This window comes from Passer domesticus, chromosome 2 (genome assembly GCF_036417665.1).
Source record: "Passer domesticus isolate bPasDom1 chromosome 2, bPasDom1.hap1, whole genome shotgun sequence".
NCBI lineage: Eukaryota > Metazoa > Chordata > Aves > Passeriformes > Passeridae > Passer > Passer domesticus.
In genome coordinates, this window is record NC_087475.1 from 46,871,320 (window position 1) to 46,894,542 (window position 23,223).

General features: G+C 35.1%; 2 long non-coding RNA genes across 4 annotated transcripts; one reads left to right on the forward strand and one right to left on the reverse strand.

The window, feature by feature from the left end:
- Positions 1–1,269: 1,269 nt before the first annotated feature.
- Positions 1,270–22,088, forward strand: LOC135293861 (uncharacterized). 3 transcript variants are annotated; one of them, XR_010355958.1, is made up of 4 exons: positions 1,270–1,874; positions 11,929–12,541; positions 14,641–14,759; positions 20,462–22,088. It is a non-coding gene; the product is annotated as an uncharacterized LOC135293861 (long non-coding RNA). The 3 variants fall into 3 exon arrangements; XR_010355960.1 differs by lacking the exon at positions 1,270–1,874 and adding an exon at positions 7,786–7,986; XR_010355959.1 differs by lacking the exon at positions 1,270–1,874 and adding an exon at positions 8,056–8,210.
- On the reverse strand, positions 19,109–23,078 carry LOC135293862 (uncharacterized). The gene is made up of 3 exons (XR_010355961.1): positions 22,737–23,078; positions 21,776–21,869; positions 19,109–19,345 (listed from the first exon to the last, which is right to left on the reverse strand). It is a non-coding gene; the product is annotated as an uncharacterized LOC135293862 (long non-coding RNA).
- Positions 23,079–23,223: the final 145 nt, after the last annotated feature.

Below are 23,223 nucleotides of genomic sequence, written 5' to 3' on the forward strand. Positions count from 1 at the left end.
GAGATCTTAAAGCAGCTTCCTTGCTTGTTCTAAACACACTATTTTCTCCATTTGTCAAAGTCTTTCAAAGTGGGGAGTGTTTCAAAGAGAGTAACTAGAGGAGGTTCCAGTTTTCTTTCCTCACTAGAATCTAGCCATGATTCTTGAAATCCCTATCATAAAAAAGATTAAATTCCATTTTATAAATCTGAAAGTATCATCTACTCTGCCATTGAAACCCTGTATTACTTGGGAACTGTACCCTTGACAGACTAAAGAGCTGGTAAATTTCCTTGATGTATGGACAGGACATTCTCCCAGCTCTACTTTCCATCAGAATTTATTTTCCTAAAAGGAGGAAGAATATTCCTGAAACTGAATAATGACACAGCCAAAAGCAATAGATTGATAGTGTTTCTCTTTCCTACTTACAGAACTGTGCAGGTCATTATGATTTTGGTAGCTTTATGAGTATTTTTATGAGTAATTCTGCGATTAATTATAAAATACAAAGGGTTTGGAGGTGTGACACCTGACTTCAAAGAGGCACAGGAAAAGTTATGGTTCAAATTTTTTTATTCATGGTGGTTCTATTTGAAAGAAAAAGAGAAAAACAAAAAGAAAAAAAAAATAAAAGAACCCACACAAACAGAAACTTGAACCACCAAACCCAACAGACTAATAATGGTGAGAATGAGATGAAATCTAAAAATAAGGGGACATAAATGTGAAAATGGAAACATGAAGTTTTCATCTGCTAATTTTTCAGAAATTATTGAGTTGACCCCTCAAAAAAGAATGTTTTTAACAGACAGAATAAAAATCTTATCTGAATTTAGTGGTGGCCATATTTTGAGTAGGAGGATGGACTGGAGAGAAATTTTCAATCTGAATGATTCTGCAACTCCATGAATTGTGGTATTTAAATATTATGGTATGTAAATATTCAAACAAAAGATTAATCCCAGTTTCATGGGAAATCATTAACCTGAAAGATCAAGAAGTACTATAATCAGGAAATATTTCAGGGCAAGAAGGCAAATGACAATAGAGGGGAATAGAAATGATACAATTTCATATCTTTTTCCTTTGGGAGAGATCTGTACTTTACCAACACCTACCTTCTGACCTCACTAAAAAGCTCATTCCATTCCGGGAATAATGTAAAGATCATGTCTATGTGCTTAGTCATATGGATAATGCAGTTGAAACATCAAGTTACATTGTTGAAACGGGAGGTATAAAATCCATTTCAGTAAAAAAGCAGAAAAGAAATTCACACTGCTTTATCATTGGCAGTGTCAACAGATGGTATAAAATTACCACCTTATGTGTTCTTGATGCATAAAACAATGCCAAAGGAACAGCTGCCTACTGGAATAGTTGTCAAGTGTCAAACTCAGGATGAATATCTACAAATTTAGTGAAGGATTGCCTGAATGTCATTTACCATAGGATACATCAGCTACCAAGAGAAACAGGAATGCTTGTCCTAGAAGCATTCAAAGATTATCTGTTGTCAGCAGTGAAGATTCCTTGCTAGAGAAGGGAACTCTGATCTTGTCATACTAGGAGGAACAAATGCTACAAATTCTTTATAAAATAGACCATTCCGTTTTTATAGTCAAAATGGATTCTGGCATCAGGCCATGCTTAAACCCCTTCAAGGAAAATGAAAGAACCTTGTGCCAAACAGTTTTTTCGTTGGATTAAAAGGAAGAAATGACAAAGTTATAGCAAAATAGGTTAAGAAAGGCTATTTTTCAAATCCCATAGATGGAATAGAAGATAACTGTTATGAATTAGAAGAAGGAATACAGAATGATGAAGACATTGGAATTGACAAAAAAAGTTGAAGATCATAATCGCAACATGAGAGATAATGAAGAGATGTGGTAAGTAAAATCCTAAAGACAATAGTAATAAAATATGAGAGAAGAAATAGACTGACTTCATGGCCAGTTATTAATGAAAAGTTGCTTTCTGATAGTTTAGGGTAACAGAGAGCAAATAAAATCTTTTTGTTCATGATCAATTTTTTCAGGAGTTGATAGAACTTGCATTTCTAGAACCAAATTCATTATCTCACAACATGAGGGCTCCACATTATGAAAGATGTATACTCTCCAAGACTTATCTTTCGATTCTCTTAAATGTTTTAGGAAACATATGCATAAGATTGTCTAATAAAATTAATTTTTTCTCTCAAAACTACATTATTTAATGTTTGGCAGATAACTTTGTTTCTGTGCAAACTAATGTACAGCATAAACCAATGAACTCCCACCCAAAGGTTAGAGCTCTGTATTGCTGACATAAAATATAAACTGTAGAAATAAGCTCTTGATATACCTCTTCAATTTTTTATTTTCTTTTTTTGTGTGTAGGGTTTTTTCCTATGTTTTTGGTTTTAATTTTCTTATGTTCTTATTATATAATCAGTCTCTATCACTCAATAAATACAGTTCAAAGTGTTCTGAATTTGGATAAAAATATCCATAAAATAATATAATCATAGAATCGCTTGACTTTGAAGAAACCTTGAAGATTGTCTAATTCCAATCCCCCTGCCATGAGCAGGAGCATCTTCCACTAGTCCAGATTGCTCAGAGCCCCATCCAACCTGGTCTTGTCCTCTCCCAGGGTCAAGGAATTTACAACTTCTCTTGGAAACCTATTCCACTGCCTCACCACCCTCACAGCAAATAATTTATTTCCAATGTTGAATTAAAACATACTCTGTTTCAGTTTAAAATCATTGTCCAGTAACTCTATCCCTTTGTAAAAAGTCCCTCTCTTTTTTTACTGGAAAGTGCTGTAAGGCCTTATTAAAGACTTCTTTTCTCCAGGTTGAACACCCCCAACTCTCTCAGTCCATCTGCATATGAGAGGTGTTTCAGTCCTCTGATCATCCCTGCCTGCCTCCTCTGGAATCTCCCCAACAGCTCTGTGTTTTGCTTATGTTGGGAACCCCAGAGCTAATATAATCTAAGTGGGTTGTCACAAGAGCAGAGTAGAGCATCATTTCCCTTGAATTAAAATCAAGCCCCCAACAGTAAAATATAATTTTTATTACTGTAATTATGAGCTAATTGCGTGATAGCCTTGATTTATCTGTCAGGTATTTGCAGGATTTCAGGATTTATATTTTTTTCTATAAATAGATTTCTCAAGTTCCTATCATATGAATCTTCCCAATGCTGGTTTTGAGACTGTACACACCTCTGTTTCATCTTCCAAATTAAATGTTTATTTGAGACAATTCATTTAAACTGTTTTGATTTTCTTTTTATTCTCAGTTGTTTCAGTTAAAAAATAAACCACACACTCATAACTAGGATATCTTCTCTGACAGCACTGCTTTCATTTATGTTCAAGTGTGGTGACTGAGGGGAGATTAATTTAAAATGAAAAAGGCAAACAAGCAAATTGCAGTTTTCCAATGCACAACAGAAGCATGGTGTAATATATGGGCGAGACAAAGAGAGAATACTTAGGAGAAAGCTTAAGCTATAATCATTATGTTTATGGAAATTTTTTTCTCTGTCAAGGCAGAGCATAACATTCACTGAAATGAGAATACCCTGTTTTTAATATAGATGATGTGAATATTTCATGTGCAGTTGTTATTCAAATAATATATATATTTACCAAAAAAAGGACAGAGAAAAGAATTTTGTCAAAAGAGAAAACTGTTTTGATAATAGACTTGCTACTTCTGCAATAATGGTTATGATTAAAGTTCAATATGTTCTAAACAGCCTGGGAAGATCTGGCTTCCTCACATTCATTTAATGTGGTTTGTTTTCTGGTTATTTTTATTGTTTTGTTGGGGGATGTTTACATGTTGCATTAAAAACCCAGGGAGAAGGAAAAAAATTAACTTAGCAGATTTGAATTGGATTAATTTGTCAGCTGTCATAATTTTCTCCTATGTTCATCTCTCCGTGTTCTAACAGCCTGTCTTTACCTGATTTAAACCAGCATCCCTCCAGCTATATTTTCATTTTGTTTTGTATCCTTCCCCATGTTTAGGCAAAACAGCTTTTGTTTTACTTTATTTAAATAAGAACCTGATTATGTTCTGAGAGTTGTGGAATAATTTTTTTTTATACTGATTGACCTGTCTGCAAGACAACAACCTAATAATGCTACCAGATGTATTATCACTCCTTTAATTCAGATGGAGAACATATTAAAACTATTAGCTCATATACTCAGAGGCATCCATGAAGCCTGTTGTCAACTGTTTCAGGAATTCAGTTCTATTTTTACTGAGTACTATTTAATAGACTCAAGTCAGGCACGGGATATGGTGACAGTTTTTACTTCGATGAGTACAGACTAAATATTTGGACAGAAGTTATTCCTCTGTAGACGGCAAATGTTGCTCAAGGTAGAGAAAAAACTGGATTAATTTGGGATTCTTGGATTTTGTTTTCATTCATACTTTAAATCATTGCAGTTATTTTATCTTAACTACTGTAAAGTTACTTCTTTATCAGCTTGACTTAAATATTGGTTTCTAGAGCCACATTGGTTCTATGGTTAGTTGGAATGTCAGAACATCCAGTCAGGCTTCTCTAGATACATTCTCACTAAATTTTGTTGCAGTTCATGTTTTATGTTTATTTCAGGAAGTCAATTGTTAGGGAGTATGTTCTCTTATCCCTCATGTTTTTCCCTAGTTGGTATTTCCCTATGTTGTGCCCCACTTTCAGCCGTCCCTCAAAGTACCCCCCCCCCCCCCCTTGTTCCAGTCCCTTCCTTACCTATCAAGGCAATCCTGCCCCTTCTTCCAGAACATTTCCCACCACTCATCATTTAGAGACCTGTCTCCTCCCCCTATCCCGGTTGATTTCTGCCCCTAAACTCCACCCCAAGTATGATCCCATTGGCTGTCCTGTTGTATCCACCCACTGTTTTGTGATGCTTTATAATCCCATGCGCTGAGGTGGTTAATGGTTTCTTTGATCTGCTGCCTCTGGCCTTGTTAAAGTTTGGTTGGAACTTCAAGATTGGAGAGTCTTCTCTGCCTTCTTTGTCCAGTCCCTGCCTTGCTGCATTGGAGCACTGTCTCTTGAGTTAGAGTTGCAATAGCTCTCAGCTTTGGCTTCATCCCAGCCAGGGTGGTTCCCCACTCTCGCCTCTGCTCCAGAACATCAGAGAGCTAGCCCAGGCTTTGGTAGGCAGTGTCAAAATATAACATTACAAAATCTCTGTGTCTGAAAAGATGAAAAAATGGTGCATCTGTATTATTGGATCAACAGATTCTGTGCTCTGCACCAAATAGCAGCAATCGTGCAAAACTGCTTGAGAAGGGCCATAAGCTGCCTTGATGATTGATTTGATATGATACGATTGTATGATATGATGTGAGATGAGTTCCTTCTCCAAATGATAGAGGAGCTCTAAGTAAGGAGAGGTGTTATACTGGACTTTCATTCTCACCAACAAAGAAAGGCTGGTGAACAATGTTGGATCTTGGTTGCAGTAACCATGAAATTTCAGTGTCCATAAATATTCAAAACCACTTAGTTTTTGAAACAATACGTAATTTTATTTACAATAATTTTGTTTTCTTGAGGACTGATGGTCTAAGTCTTCTATGAATATTGGTCATACTGACAGAGAGAAAATTGAAACTTATATTCTACCAATGTTTTTCCCTCTGAAATTTTCCAGAGTGCCACCTGAGTGGTACTTTGGAAGTTTTTTTTTATCCTAACTCTATTTTCTATACTGTCTTAAAATTTTCTGCAGCCTAAATTCATGAGGGAAAATTCTTTCATTGCAGCTTTCTGAATGCACAGCAACTTGAAGTTCTTTCTGTTATTTATAACATGATTTATTAGGTGTTTGTGTTATCACCTTCAAATAACATCTTTGACCCTATTGCACAACTCCACATTGATCATTTGTCAGCAGAACTGCAGCTGTATACAGTATTGTATTTTTTGTCCTTAATATTGAAACATATTGTGGTTCATAGTTTGCTGCTGAAGTACAGTAATACATAAAAATATATTGGCATACATACTAATTTTAATTTAAAGACATCAAATGCTAATCTCCAGACTGATGCATCCAAAGTAGTAAGAGAAGTTCTACTTCTTGCTGGTTGATTTATGATTCATGGATAATTGATACCAAATAAAATATAGAATAAATTAGCTTCAGTATAGTTTCTAATAGTCTCAACTGATGTTGGTTCATGCTACTATCAGAATTCAAAGAAAATGCAGTATCTGGAAGAGGTTAATGTATATTTTTGTCCAAATATTTTAAGTCCATGTATTCTCATTTTGACAAAAAAACCCCAAACAACATGAAGGTGGTGTGGTAAAACTTGAAAATCACCATATTGCCACTATTAAAATAGCAAAGTTATTTCCTTCAATAAATAAAATATGACAAATAATTTTTAAGATGATTTTTTTTTTTATGTTTTAAAACAATTTAATTTTCAAACTGTTAGCTCAGCATTTTCTTATAAAGCAAACCTTTACAAAATTTTCCTCCATCCTTAGGATAAATAGTTCTTCAGATACATCTTTACATTTCTCTACCACTCATAAAACAATTTTCTTTTAATCTGTGTTTTGTTTAACAAAATCATGTGAAAATTATGACAAGTTCATGCTACTTTATACATATTTACAAGATTGGATTCTAAACCATTAAACTATAGGGCAAAAAAATTAAAAACAAAACAAAATCAAAATAAAATTAAGTTCTTTAGATTTAAAGTTCAGAAGAAATAACCACCACCCATTTAGATTTGCAGTAGAAATGACAGAGTGTGTACACTAAAACATCTTTACCCGCATTCCTAATGTCGCGATAGACCTGTTCGTTTGGGGCACCTTTTCAAACATTTCTGAAATACATCCTAGTTCATATAAATTAATATTTCACTGTTTTCTGCCATTTCAACAAAAGAAAGCCCCAAATTCTCAATTGAAAAAGAATTTTAATTTTAAAATTTTTCATCCATGTTTCTGTGAATTATATACTTTTGTGTCTCTAATCCATATTACATGGCCCAGTCTCAGGATCTCCAGGATAGGACCAAATGATAAAACACTTGTAATTTTAATTAAATTAATTAAATTAAATTGAAGACATGTAGAAAAGTGTGAAAGCTTTTGTATAAGAACAAACTCTATATCTTTCATAAGATGAAAACAATGTGTGAATTGATAGTTTGTCAACAAAAGTTGAAAAAAAGTCTACTTTTTGGTCTTAATTGTAAATGTGTATGTGTAAATCAGCATATTACTTCAGAATTTTGCCGATAACTGTGATTAGATAAAAGGTAGGTGAATAGAGACAAATGGTGAAGGTAATCTGGCCCCTAAGGAGTTACAGCTGTGCTAATTATCAAGCATTAAGAACAAACCGGCTCTTAATAGGCCACAGCTGGATCCAGTTAAGAGGGGTATTATAAAAGAGCAGGTTGGCTGGTTGGGAGAGGTGAGATGGAGTTTGTTGGCTGTGCTGAGAAGGAGGAGTCAGTGCTGTGAGGAGCTGCTCATGAGAAATCTCCGAGAGGGTATGAAACCTCTGCAATAAGATGCCAACAATTAGTGACCCCAACGTGATCAAGGACCCAGGATGGTGCTGGGTTCCCCGTGAATGGCTGTGTGTGCAGCAGGACACAAGCTGTGTGACAGAAGTGGCAAATGGCATGGCCACAGCAGCAGGGGGTGCCTCAGCAATAGCATGGCCCCTGAGGAGTACAGGGGAAGGTTTGCTAAGTCACTGTGACATGAGCACTGGAACAACAGCAACATGGAGCTCTGAGAGACAGAGTCAGAGGTGCACAGACAATGTGTAAGAAAAGCCCTCTAAAAATATATAGTAGCCATCTCCACAGTGACCCAATGTGATCTGGAGTGGGCTGTCGGGTGAGGTGCAGCCGGAGATGGAGCCCAGCGTAGCATTGAGAGCAGAAGGGGAAGCTGCCTGATCTGGACCTGACAGATTTCGACACCTGAGGTACAGGTGAGCTGCTGGGGACACAAGGAGAAACAACATATGGAGTGCACAGACAACAGCTAAGAGAAGCCTTCTAAAATTGTATAGTGGCCATCTCCACAGTCACCCAACATCATTGGGAGTGGGCTGCAGGGCGAGGTGCAGCCAGAGATGGAGCCCAGCGTAGCATTGAGAGCAGCAGGAGAAGCTGCCTGATCTGGAACTGACAGATTTCGATACCTGAGGTACAGGTGAGCTGCTGGGGACACAATGAGAAATAACATATCGAGTGCTGAACAGATTGTTTGTCTGATATATGTGGAAAGGAGAAAAAAAAAAAAAGAGGAAAAAAAAGGAAAAAAACCCCAAAAAAACCCCCTGTGAAATATAGTGTCAAAAAGGGGGCAAGGCAGCTGTGGATTTGGCTGCCACTTGGAAATCATTCTATAGGACTTTAAAAGAATGGAAAACTTGTAATTAAAAGAAAAGGGGAAATTGTGGTTAGATAAAAGGTCGGTGAATAGAGACAAGTGGTGAAGGTGATCTGGCCCCTAAGGAGTTACAGCTGTGCTAATTATCAAGCATTAAGAACAAACCGGCTCTTAATAGGCCACAGCTGGATCCAGTTAAGAGGGGTATTATAAAAGAGCAGGTTGGCTGGTTGGGAGAGGTGAGATGGAGTTTGTTGGCTGTGCTGAGAAGGAGGAGTCAGTGCTGTGAGGAGCTGCTCATGAGAAATCTCCGAGAGGGTATGAAACCTCTGCAATAAGATGCCAACAGATAACAAAACCTGCGAAATTTTGTCCAAATACTAGTTAAAATTTTTCATTGCAGTCAGATTCTTCTTCATTACATGCTTACTACCCTATCAAATTCTACACTGAAGTTTGAGCCCAAATATTTTAAAAATACAGCTTGGCTGAAAGTCATAATAACTTTTTAAAAAGTTATATTTGAAAGTGTTTAGGAGGTTTTCAGATAAAAAAGCCTTTACTATAATGCAATTAATTGGGAGGATATTGTGTAATATCTGTACCATTTTATCTCACTTGAGAAATGAATACAGGTCTGAGAAAAATTCCAATTATTGTATATATGAAATACAGTAGGTTTTCAAATTAATGTATGGTTTTTCAAAATTTTTTTTTTTGTCTGTAAGAACATATAAGTCTGCCTACTTCTTGATTGTACAGAGCAATGAACTGAATGTGGTATGAGGAGTTATATATTAGATTACAATATTTGAAAATCTTTTGCCGAATTTTCTTCTCTTAAAGCATATTTCTGGTCTAGATCTTGCTTCCTAAACCTCAGCTGCATTAGAAACTCAATAAATCTATCTACTCAACATTCTGCTTCAGTTTATTTAAATGGATCCTGCAATTTCTGAAACTTTCACTTGTTAAATAAATCATGTAATTTAAACAAATAATTTGCATCTGTAAATGTGCTACAGTAAAACATTTTGAGTAATTTTCTGGGTATATAAATAATATTTGCTAAGTTCAAGTCAACAAAATGTTTGCTATAGCATGAGATAGAGAAATCTTGTCCTCAGTGAGTAAAGTTTTCTGTGTTAAATCATCTCCATTGCAAGTCACCTTCTTTCCTCATTATTTCTGGTATTTCCTCTCTCTTGCACTACCATATTTGTCGTCTTAGTCTTTCTCTGCCTACCACCACACACAAAGATCTGACAACAGCTAAACAGAAGGTTAAAGATTGTAAAGCTGTGTACTTAATGGCCAAGAGGAAAAAAAAAAAAGCTGATTTCAAAACAAAGCATTTTCTCAGTAGTACCGTTAACTTGGATCTATTACATCTATCTAGCTGACAGTTTTAAGAAACTTGCAGCTTAATTACTTTTTTGGCATATCTACTCTTTTTAAAACGTGACTGGACTAGATTCTCTAAAACTTTCTCATGAAGAAATTAGTGACAAGTGTGACTTTTCCATGGATAAACAGCTGAATACTTGTTACAATGGAATTTATCTGAAAAGAAAGAATTCTTTGTTATAGACTCAGTTTGATTATGATTAAATGATTATTAAAAGGAAGTCAAAGAATAATAACCATTTTTATTTTTGAGGCTACATATATGATCAATACTACTTTATAAGAAATTTTTTAAAATATTTTCAGAGAAGTCATCTGAAGGGACAAATAGAAACATTTTTTTCTGCTATTTGTGCCATTGATTGATGATAACAAGATTCCCAGTATAAGATTACCTCATTCCTAAACCAGGTTTAGATGGTGTCCAAATAACTTGTCTTTTTTACGTAGTAAGATTTACATGCACATCCACACACAAAGTCCTGGAATTCATAAAATAATTTTACATGCTTTGTGGGAGGTCTTTACACAGGCAATCACCCACAGTGAATGAGTTGAGAGAGTTGATGAATCATTTCACAGATTTAACTCCTGGATATAATTTGTGTCTGGGAATTCAAGACATTTAAGTTCCTATTTTTAAGTACTTCCATATTTATTATAAAATTACTTTTGGAATAGGTTAAAAAAAAAAAAATTTGTAACCAGGACTGATGAGTTTGAATAAACATACATTGTGAAGATACAAGATATTTCCTCTTCCAAAAACTCTTCTGAATAACTTCTGCTGTGGATGTATATCAACGAATTCAGCTGAGTGTTAAGGAGACAGTAATTTCTGGGGAAAATTCCAGTATCTGATTTTATATATTTTCTTTTGCCACATAGTAGCCCATAAATAAGATACAGTTTTGTTGATCTGACATTTTCTAATAAAAGTACTTTGCAGAAAAAAAGCAAAGAATTGAAAAACAAACTAATAAAAATTACCTTTTTCCAAGTGTTTGTCTTTTCAAATTTCACGTATCCCACATGTATGGACATGTTTTAAGGTACACAGGTTGGGATCCAGTAGTTTTTTTTCCTGGAAGTAAATTATTTGGGTTTTGCTATAGTAGAGAGTAGTGAGACTAGTAGTCTCACCCAGCTACATGACAGAAAGGTCTGTTTTTCATAATGTTACTTTGAAGTTTAAATTTAAAATCATAAATATCTCAACAGCATTTGCATTTTTGTACCAGTTGTTTGTATTCAGCTTATTTTACAGGAAACACTGTTTTCTGTTAAAGTGGGGGTGGAGGGGAAGGGGGAGAGAAAAAAGGCTGGTTGCTTCAGTCAAATCTGCACTGCTGAAGATTTTTCTTAAGGAAAATCAGTTTACATGTATAATGCATTGGTAGCTCTTTTGCTAGTATTTTTGACTTTTATTTCCCAGGATTTCTGCCCTTTACCTATTTTTATTTTTTAAACAACTTTTATTTTACCTTAAGGGACCAAGTAATACATATGAAGAAAGCTTAACAACCAGCAAGTATATTTCGCTGTTAACACATGCTGCAGTTGACACATCATAAGCAAAACTAAGCACAGACATTTTGAATAGTTCCTGATGAAAGTGATATAACTTACTACATGAAAAAAATGTTTTGAGGGATGATCTGCTGCAGTGGAGGTGATGCTCAAGGGAGGATGTTCAACTTGATACCCTCCCACTTCTACTGGAAGCTGGCTGATGGGGAAAGTTTTCTCTTGCTTTCTCTCCCTTATGTGCTCTCTCCCTCTGCCTACATCTCTATCTTTTGTTTTGAAAATGCTGAAAAGTAACTTTTAGTGCTGGAATAGATATATGATAACAGTTACCAAATACTTAAATTAGTCTTTCATGAACTATTCTTAACATAATTTGTGAAACATTTTCTTGTCATCAGAATTATAAAATCTGCTGAGCTGGAAGGGACCCATAAGGATTATTACAGCCAATTTCTGGCTCCAAAAATCACATTATGCACCTGAGAGCATTGTCCAAACATTTCTTGAACTCTGTCAGACTGATTCTGTGACCACTTGCCTGAGGAACCTGTTTGAATCCAACCTAAACCTTTCCTGATTCAGCTTCATGCTCTTTCCCCAGCTTCTGTCACCGGTCACCAGGGAGAAGAGATCAATGCCTGCTCGTCATCTTTCCCTCATGAGGAAGGTGTAACTGCAGTGAAGTCTCCCCTCAGTGTCCTCCAGGCTGAACAGACCAAGTGACCTCAGCTGCTCCTCATATGGCTTCTCCTCAAGGCCCTTCACCACCTTCATAACCCTTCTCTGGATGCTCTTTAATAGCTTAATCTCTTCTTTACACCATAGCCCAGGAACAATACAGAGCCATTTCATTTATCTGGCAGTCCAGGCTGGTATGACAGGATTATGCTGTCTGACAGAAAGTATATCTCACACATCACAGAAGAATCCAACCACAAATATTCAATGTCCATTTACCACTATCAGAGCCAGAATCTCATTTATTCCTACAGTAATGTGCTAAGCTTTACTTGACTGGAATATTCTGTATATATCTTCATATCACAGTCTCTCTTCAGAAGTGAAGAAGGTTGGTCCTTTACAATGCTCAGCAGTACCATGTGGGCTTGCTATAGCCTTCATATTTTATCTGCGAGGACCACTATTTTGGTTGAAGGAGTGGTAGGAATAAAGGGACATCTCCCAGGACATGAAAGAATCAAAGAAGTTGAGAGGTAATAGCTACATGCAGAACTTCCCAGCCTTACAGCTATCATGTCACACCATTTTTAAAAATTCAGTTAAAAACAACGATGATTAACTCTCCCAGGAAATTTAGAAGATATTTTTATTAGGAATTCTTATATAAAGTAATTCTTTAAAAGGCCAGCTATCAGGAAGGAATTATATCAGTCTAAAGGTGTGAATAATTATTTTCTATTTATGCTGAAATATTATGACATTTTCTTGCATCCTTCTGTCTTTATATAACTAAGAAATGAGAAGGCTCCTACACACAGTTTATTAAGATCCAGGTGCACTTGACCATAAAGATGATAACAAGCAGAATGTTCTCTTCCCATCTCCATGTGAAGTGCTTAATTATGCTTAGAGAAAAAAAAAAAAAAACAAAAAACAAAACAAAACAAAAAAAAAAGGTTGGGAATTTTCACACCATTATAGGAAAAAATGATTTAAAGTAAGCTTGGTACAATCAAAACTGTCATGCAGCAATTAATGGTATTACGAAAGATTTAATATTCTTGAGTTTCATTTAGAAACAAAATGCATAATATTGAATAAAACAAAGGATGTTCTCCTATATTCTAAAAGAAAGAAATAAAAATTCAACTACTTTAAGTCAGAAGTTTGTTACTAGCAACCATGAGAAATACGGTATTGCAAATTATCACAATTTGCCTGCCTCGTTAAAAATAATGATGGAAATTCAAGTGTGAGAATTCAAAGTTTTTTAGCAGTTCAAAATAAATATAACAGATTGAAAACAGGAATTTTAATGTCTTGTTCCAAAACAAAGACAAAAGTGTGTTAGATAGAAGGGAGTGTTCACTGTCACAGATTATACATCCCTCTAGCTGAGGGGAAAACAAAGACTCTCTATTTTTACAGAACAATTCAGTAAAAATAAATCATATAGAGAAGTCAATTCCTGGCTCTAAATGTATGTTATTTAAAGAAAATTCTGTCATGAATAGAGTATGTACATTAGTGTGATAACGGAAAAGGGGAAATGGCACCATTTTGCTACAATGAAATTCCTCAGTAATTTTGTAAATGCGGGATATTTATGTAAATTTTAAGCAATGATTCTTTGCAGATTCACAGTATTATGTACAAAATTTTGAACAAGATAATTCTATGTTTCCTTAGCTGCAGCATGTCAGTTGTGGTTAGAGTACAATTAGTACACTATTTCAAATTTGATGCCTGTAATTTAATTTGCTTTCATTAGCAAAAAAAAAAAAGACCAAAACCAAAAAAATAATCAACCTCCAAAACAAACTCAAGCCAAACCCAAAGCAAAATAGCAGAAGCAAATAAAAACCCCACCCTCCCTAAGCCCAGGCTTCTTTCCAGGAAGCTGTGACTGACGAGACCTATCATTAAACAGGCTATTAGTAACCTGGGGGGGAAAAAAAACCCAACAAATCAAACAAACAAAAAAACCAGTATAATTTGTTTACCTTTTAAGGGAAGATGAGCAAGCAAGGACAATGTCAAGCACATAAATTGTCTCAACATTTTAGTCCTATGCTTAATTTAATCCTTTGTCACTGCATTTGCACAAATGTTAGTCCACCAAAGATGTATTTGTTGTTTCTCTTCATTAACATATATTTATTTCACCCTTTCCCACTCTTTCCAGATATATAAGCTGCCATAAAGTCTTATAAAATCTTACAGAGAGATTGTAAAATTGATTATACTTTGAGACATAGTTTCATCTAAATACATGTAGTCATCTTTAGTGAGATTTCCTTAAGTTTTGTGTTGTTATTAGGATGCCTCTGACCTATATTTTGGATGTAGAGCCATATGACCGTAGGATGAGTCAACTGGGAAACTATCTCATGAAGTTTTTAGTCCATCTTGCACCAAGAAAAATGATAATTTCAGAGCTTCTTAGTCTGATCTGCTCAACTCTGCTCATGCTACATATAGTCAGGTCTTAAAAATCACCATTGCTTTAGAATCTTTTACTACAAATTACTCCACCATTTTGCTATCCCATTGGGAATTTTCATTGCATGCAAACAGAATGTTTTCTTTTTCAACATATGTCTATTTTCTCTCGTCCTTTCACCACACACAGGTATGAAGAGCCTGGGTCCACTTCCTTGCAGGCACTGGGGATCTGATGTTCAGTTCTATCCTACAGCCATCTCCTCTCCAGGCTGAACAATCTTGGATCCATCATGCTCTTCTGACAAGGCAAGTGATTCAGCCCAATACAAACCCTGTGATATCACCTAATAATCAGTGCCCATGAAACTCAATCGTCCAGTTACCTGTTTTATTCCTCTAATTCTCCACTCATTCAGAACATAATGAGCATCTCCATTTGGATAATGTTCTGATGTGGGTAAAAAAAAAAAAAAAAATCAGATCTGCCTGAAATGCTAGATGAATTTAAGATTATTTCAGATTTTTTTTAAAATAAATGTTCTATATTGATCATTCCACCAGAGGTTTTATATTGCTACTTTTAAGAACTGAGTTCATATGATTGTGAAGGAACTGTCAGGGTAAAAATGAAATGCAAATGCATAGGTCAACATAGGGCAAAGGATGACCTATTGAATTACTTAGCTCTTTGTGCATTAAGACGTGATGTTGATGAGGAATAGATTACTAAACCGCACATTTATTTAACTGCCTTTCCTCCTTCTCAAGAAAATAGGAAAATGGGGAAAAAAAGGATAATATCAAATCTCAAATTTAAACAAAATTCTAAATTTTACTTATCCTTGAGAAGAAAGAGCATTTATCAATACGTTTTAATCTTGTTTAGATGCTAAAGAGTGATATCTAACCAAAGTTCTGTTTTATGAGGTTAATTTTTTGTTAAGTTCCCCAACTACTAATCCGAAGGTTATTCTCAATTTTAATGAATAATTAATTAAAATATGGTAGAAGAAATACACATGGAGGAAACCAATTAAATTACCTGGTGTTCCACTGAACAGTGATAATACTGTAGTTCTAGCTATTCTCTGTCATGATTATATCAGAAGCCAAAATTTTAAACTTTCTGTGATGAAAGAAAGAATTTCTTGCTCTTTAAAGGTCCTCTCTTTGAAGAACTAAAGGATAGAAAACCTCAATTATTAAATAAATGTTTCTGTTCATGTTTATGATTTTTGTGTCTGAGATTTTACTTAAATATCAATTATTAGAAAATACATCTATTCTGAACCAGAGTTATCATAAAAAAAAATCTGATTCTGTGTAAATCCTGATTTTGTTCTTAAACTTCTAATGTACTGTTTCTCTTAATACTATATTTTTACTGTACTAAGCTTTTGAAATTTGCTTTATCATTCTTTCCCTATTTGTTTTCTCTGCAAAGTAAATTTATTTGCCCTCCCTTGGTAATTTTTATTCATAATGGATTTCTAATGCGTGATGTTAATGGCAATTCATTTATGGAGAGCAGTAAAACATCAAAATAATAAAGTTAAAAAACTGAAAGTATTTTTCTAAGATGTATTTGAGTACATTCTTGGCAATGCATATACTATTTCATTTCTATTTTCTTTTAGTGAAATTTGATGTTAGAAAGAGAAGAAAGAGCACAGGGAATAAATGAAGAAAATATATTTAATAGAATTTCTTTAATAGAATTTTTAATAAAATTCATTTAATAACTTTCTGGACCATGTTTAACACTGTAATTGTTGGAAATTATTAGGTGAATTTAAGGGGCCATTATTTTTAGAAATTATAACAAATTTAAAAATATATATAATTAAATAATGAAATGATACTTTAAATAATAACAGTGGACAGACAATACTTGTTGCCCATCAAGCCAAAGTCTTTAAAATACAGTGTGGTAGAATATAGTTTTCTTTTGGCCTCCTACATAATCTCATTTTTCACATGAATAAGTTGAGAGTAGGGTTCAAAAGATTTGGTTTTCATCACACCCCAATATGAACATCATTTGCAAAGGCTATGAAAACTGTAGTATACAAAATCACTACTCACGACAGAACAACGAATTTTTAAAATTAAGTGGACTGTAAAATTATGCACTGTAAAGTACATGCACACAACTATTATAATTTATTTATTAATAAAAGCTGTTGTCTCATCAGAAACATGACCTTAAACTTGTATTTTGGCAAAGTGTGTCAAAGTCTGCTGAAGCCCCAAAGAAGAATAGATATTGCCAGGACCAAAAAGATTGAAACCTGTTGAAGTGTTTGCATGTGTTTGATGTACCATATGATTTTTGCAGCCCTCCACCAACTTATTCTATGTGCATTAAACACAAATAAATTGCTTCCCTGTCATAAAGCAGTAATTTCTGTTCTGTGCAATGATGCTGTTAAAATGTGCATAACACCAAATAAATGATGCAACACCAAGTTTGATCTACTGAGCTAGAAAGCTTGTTTAAAAGATGGAATAAAATATGGAAACAGCTGAGGTTCACTTTTCTATCATGAAAAATCACTGAATCTTTAAAGTTTTTGATTATTCTGGAAGTTATTTACTCTGCATTGAAACCAGACCCCTTAGTTTGCAGTTCTCTCTCTCTCCCTAATGGAACAGCATTTCTATAATAAGAAATTAAACCATCAAAGCTAACGTTTGCATATTTAGGGATTTCCTTTAAAAGAGCCTCATCCTGGCAACATTTACCTTTTTAGATCTAACAAATGCACAGATAAATGCTCTGACTCCAGTCAGGGAATTGCTGTTGGAGATGACTTGCAGTTTTGTGTAAGGAAAATACTAAACAATAAATCCTGTCAGGCCTTTTTCCTGAAATAAAAAGTAATGCTTTCTATATCTCCTGCAATCACAAAATAAGCAGCAACTAATCCTGATGTCTAATTCTGAACAAAATGATCCTTCTCCAGTTAATCTGGCATCTGATGAGTCACTTTTTGTTTTCTGATTGTTAGATAGACAAATCTCCTACAAGAAGGAAATGTTTCTCACACCAAGGTGAAAAATACTGACATTTCAAGCCTACTTAGAATGTGTATTGTCAGTTATCATGAATCAGTTTCTGTTCTCAGTAGATGCCTATTTGCTCTTAAGGACTGTTCTTGTGACAAAAATGGCTTTGTCATTAATTAAAGCTGGGGTATATCACAAAATTAAACTAATATGCTGACACTAGTTCTACTGGCTGTAAACTAATGCATCATCAACTAAGAAAGAATTTCTAATTTCTTGATACCAAGGCTTAATGTCAATGTTAGCCATTTTAGCCTATCCTTTTAATACAAGGAGAAATAATCTTTTAAAAACAACAAAAAAGGGCTAAAATAACAATAATTTCTTAAAAAAATGTGTTCAAAATTAATTCTAACTGCATAATTCAATAGGGCATCTACTGATCACAGTTGTCCAGAAACTGTAATTTAGGCTGGAATGAAAGAACTGAGCAAAAATACATTAACTGAATATCATCTATATCTTGAAATTCCCTAAAATGTTCTTAGATCCAACATAGCACCATTAAGGTCCATAAGAAAGAGCTTGAACAACAACCTAACAAAAAGGAACCAGAGATGTGAATCTGGATGTCTCCCAGGAATGTCAGTTAAATCCTTTACTTTGCATGGAATAGGTACCCTGTGTGCCCTACCCCAGATTCACAGTATCTAGCATCAGGTTCATAACAGAGCATTTAAAATACAAATTACCTTTTCACACACTGAGTACTCAGGTAAATGTCTGAAGGGTGAAGAAGGAAATCTGGGTTTCCTCTCTTGTGTGTGTTTTGTTTCTCTGCTGTCATCTTCCTCTTCTTTCTTCTTAATTTGGGTTTAATAACCCTCCAGCTCAGCTAATGAGAGTATTCTCTGACACACTGCTGAGAACTGCTGAGGAGGGAAGCAGCTAAAAGCAATGTTTTACACAGCTTGATGCTTCTAAGATTTTGCTTGGTCTTTGCTAAGCTCATTGGAGTGAGGCTGTGTGTGTGTGTGTGTGTGTGTGTGTGTGTGACTGTGGGCATCTCTGTGTGTATGTACTTCCCTAACAAAAAAATTGCCAGTTAAATGTCATAGCTAGAAAGAACTACTACAGTTTAAGCTTTGTGTTTCTTTTCTTTTTATCAGCTTTTCTTCTTTTTTCTTTTGGAAAACTGGACTGCAATTTAGAGTAACAACAATGGCTCCAAGCCTTTTTTCTTTTATGCAGATTTTTTTTGCATTCTTGATATATTTTAAAATAAAACAAGGCAATAGATCATACTTTATATCGAAAGATAATTAGAGTACATAACTGAAAGAAAAAAAAATATTGTTAATATTTAAATGAGATTTAACATTGACTGTTGTTTCCTCATGCCTGATTTCTTTTCTTTCTTATATTTCTGATAGCAGTTTTTTAAGTAGCTACTTATGGAAACAGGTCAAGGAGAAGCACAAATTTTTGTCAAAACCATTAATATATACAAAAATAATTTTGTTCAGTAAAAAACCAGTTCATAATATACTTTCGTGTTCTGTGATGGTTTTCAGATGCTCCATTAATCTCAGTATAAAGCTGCACTAAGACTATGAGTAGGATTCATGTCATCAATTAGACGTCTTAGCATAGGTATTTCCTTGAATACCTAGATGATTTTTTTTTTTTCTTTTGGCATTTTTCCAGGTTTAACAAAATGTATCTGCATTAAAATAATCAGGTGAAAGGAAGAATGAGGTTTATTGGGTTTGGTATTTTGTTTTAGTTTTTTGGGGTTTTTTGGTGTAGATAATGATCACATGAGAAGTGAACTTTAGGCCTTTGTAGATAGAAAGCTTCTTTGAAGTCTCTCAGTTCACAATCTGTAAAGGAAGATAATGGTTTTTTACCTCACATAAAAGTAGTTACACTGTTATCTGGTGTTCTTAGCTCCAAAAGTTTAGATATATATCTTGAAGTAAATTTGGTTTATTAAATATGTTTTATTGAAAAGAATGAAGTGTAACATATAGCTATAGATTTACTCTTGGACAATGAATCCTGTCAACTGTTTCTTACGTATTATGCTTATAAGGATTTTTGTATTTTTAAACCACTCTCAGTAAGCTTGCAAAGGAAATAATCAAAATACACCTGCTTTAAAGAGTTGCTGACATCTAAATGTGCTGTGTAATCGAAGCATTAAACTTTGTAGATTTTTCATAAGTATCCTTTCTTCAAAAATTGACTCTGTTTTAGGCTTTATATTTCTTCATAACATCCTTTCTTACAAAAATTGGCTGCAAATTAATGTCTCAATCTACTCATAGGGGGTAGATATATTTAAAACTTAAGATCTTTCAAGGATCTCATAGAAATATGATCCTAGAATTTCTGAATAACAGATAAATATTAAGTGCCAAGTCATTTATGTCTGTTACTGTGTTTTCTGACACAGCACTGAACAGACAAAACTGCTCTAGCTACCATGCAGCCAGGTCAGCAGGTCTATTGCTAAAAAAATGGAGTCTGGGGAGAGCTGCCTGGTACTGAGGAATGTTGTTTGGAATGACCTTCCTTCACATTCCCTTGACCACACACAATGTAGAATTAGTCTTAAGTCCACATTGAGTCAAGATCAGGAGGATGCAATCCTAGGGATGTTGAAAAATAATTAAATTAGTGTTAGTTCCAGTCTACTTGCCTAAGAAGCATATTCAGCTTAGAGAAGAGGAGACTGAGGGGCTGGGTCAATGCTTTCTCCTAAAGTGTGAGAGAGAGGGAAGTGCTGATCTCTTCTCTCTGGTTTCTGGTGATAGAACGTGATGGAATGGCTTAAAGCTGCCAAGTGTAGTTCAGGGATATTAGGAAGAAGATCTTCAATGAGAGTGAGGCCAAGAACTGGAACAAGCTCCCTGGGAAAGTTGTCATGGCCCCAGGCCTGTTGGTGTTCATGAAGTATTTGAATAAGGCTCTAACATAGATTGTTTTCCTTTTAGGTTGCCCTGTGTGGAGTCAAGAATTGAAGAACTTCCCAGATCCCTTCCAATTTGAGATATTAAATGATTCTGTGAGAAGGGGCTTTGTACAAGGCATTCTAGAATTCATTGTTGTAATTGTCCTGGTCACAGACCCTTACCTGACTCCAGAAGTGTCTAGATAGCACTAGTATACTGGTGCATATGCTAGAAGGACCCTCTGATAATAATGCTGTTTTTGACCTGCTACTCCTAAACTGGTGATGAATGTGCCTCGCTCTGGGCTTCAGAAATCATAAGACAATTGAGCCCAGGATCTTAAGACAGTCTTGGGAAGGAAGCAGAGGAGTTAGGATTCTGGACTTCAGAAGAATCAGGCTTATTTAGGGAATTTCTATGTCTAATTAGGATTACTCTCTGACAAGTAACCATAAAGAACAAGGTTGTCCAGGAAACTGATGATTTTATATTGATTTTTTAAAATAAAACCATATGATTTATGAAAGAACTCATCAATAAGTCATCCTACTGTGGACAAAGAAAAGCAGAAAACCTACTTAAATAAGGGGTCCTTGTTTATGAACAAAGACACAAATACAAAGTAAAACAGAGGAGGAGACTAGGGTAAGAAAGGACCGCACTAAAACTCTTGCTTAATGTAAGCAGGAATTCAGTTCTCAGACCTCCATGTGTACCATTTCAGTAAGGAGAAACACAGCCTTGATAGAGTCTAAGGAACTGGTGGCTGATTAGAACCTGGGAGTTACAGTGGACACCAAGCTGAGTTTGAGCCAACAGTTCACTCACTGCAAATGGGATGAACCACTTGCTTCATTAAGTGCAAGTCCATCCCATGGTGCTTCAGTAGGAGTATGGCTAAAAACGGATGGAAGGCTCTTCTGCTCAGAAGGCCTGGAAGAGGACACCTGGAAAATTCAAGAAACTCCAGCAGAAACCTATCAAGATGATCAGGCCTTAACCACATGGCTCAGGAGGAAAAACTGAGGACACTGGACTTTCTTGGTCTGGGGAAGAGGGGGCTAAGGGATGCCCTAGCAGCAGAGTCAAGTGCTTGAATGTTACTTCCAAAGATGGCAAAACCAAGAGATTTCCAGTACTGGCAGACTATGTAACAGTAGAAAATGGCCAAAAATCTTATTGTAAGAGGAACTTGTATTAGAAAACTTTGGGTTTAGGAGGATAACCTAAGGCTCATAAGGAAAAATCAAAATATAAGGAATAATTTTTTGAGTATCAGTGTCTTTGACATAAACACCTATGCTTTACCCATGAAAATGTGAGGGATTTCACTAACTTTACAATTCTTAATCTTACTTGTATAGGGATGCTTCCAAGAACCCTTTCTTCTTAGGAAGAAGGTCTGATTCTCCAGGCCTGTCATTTTTGCCTCTTCAAAGCTGATGGATTTCTATAATAGCAAAAGAGTTCTTTTTGCATGTAATCCAGGTGGACAGATATAAATGATACAATTGGTCAAAGCAGTTGTGTCTCAGTTGTGTGTTTTAAAAACAGCTCATTACCTAATGTACCATGGAAGAGAGTCAGTCACCCATGGATACAGCATATAGTGTATCTCTGGTTCACCTTACATTCAAAGTCTGTATAAATAAACCAGCATTTGTTTTCATTGCAACTACCTTCATATTCCCACCTACTTAATCAAAACAAATGCATAAAACTGCAAAGGACTAGGATTCATATAGCCAGAGATATTGCAGTGAAGAAGAGGTGAAATGTGGTGCTTACATGTCCCACTTACTCTACATGGAAAAACTGCAGTATTTAGTGAACTAAATAGCTGTAAAATCCATTACTTTATGATGGTTCATATTTCTGCATGAAGTTTTAAATGCCGAAGTCTGTAAACTTTGTATTTTTAAGAAATATCTGTATAATTGCTATATTTATATAGATCAGGAGTTTATGTGTTCCTTTGCTAAAGAGTTTCTGAGGCATGATTTTACTAGCAGACGTTATATTTGAACAAGGAACTTGATTGTCGCATCTGAACACATGATAAGGCCAAACTTAAATGATATGGGTTTACTTTTTTCTTTCTCTGTAGATCATGTGTATGATGGCTGGAAGCACCATAGCCTCTTTTACAACACATTTTAATGGGAGTATTTGTAGTGGTTTTTTAGTTGTTGTTGTTGATTGATTTGGGTTTTTTGAGTATTTTTTCTGCTAAAAAAAAGTGCAAACAACTCCTTTGCTAAAGAAAAGATTTTATCCAGAATTACTAAAGAGATCAAAATAATTTCTTGCAACAAACCTGCAAGAGTCAACAGGAGCACAAGCCATCACTCTTCAGGGATGAAGAAAACCTCCCAATCATCTGATATTGATATCCTACTCATGTGAGATAATTCTTATAGCTAGACCTAGTGGCTGTAAGCAGCAAAAGTTGTGTCTAAACTGAGTTGGTCAATCACAGGATCTGAGTCTTCCAACCCTTCAAGTGAATGTTACTTATTTTATGTAATCTGTTAAACAACTCAATTCCAAGACAGTATAAAAAAGAAATTATGGAGTCCTTGTAAGTGCTTGGGTGTTAATTTTAAAAAGAGAATAATCCAAGAGGAAAGAGATCCTGGGAGTCTTCCACAGTTCTCAGGAATCCTCAGCCTGCTATGACATCAGAATTTACTGGGAGATACAATCCACAACTTTCTGCAAGGAGCTGTAATTGATACGGTCCTCTAACACCAATTTCACAGCTCAATGGCAGCCCCAAATCCCTACCTTTCAGGATGAGAAGA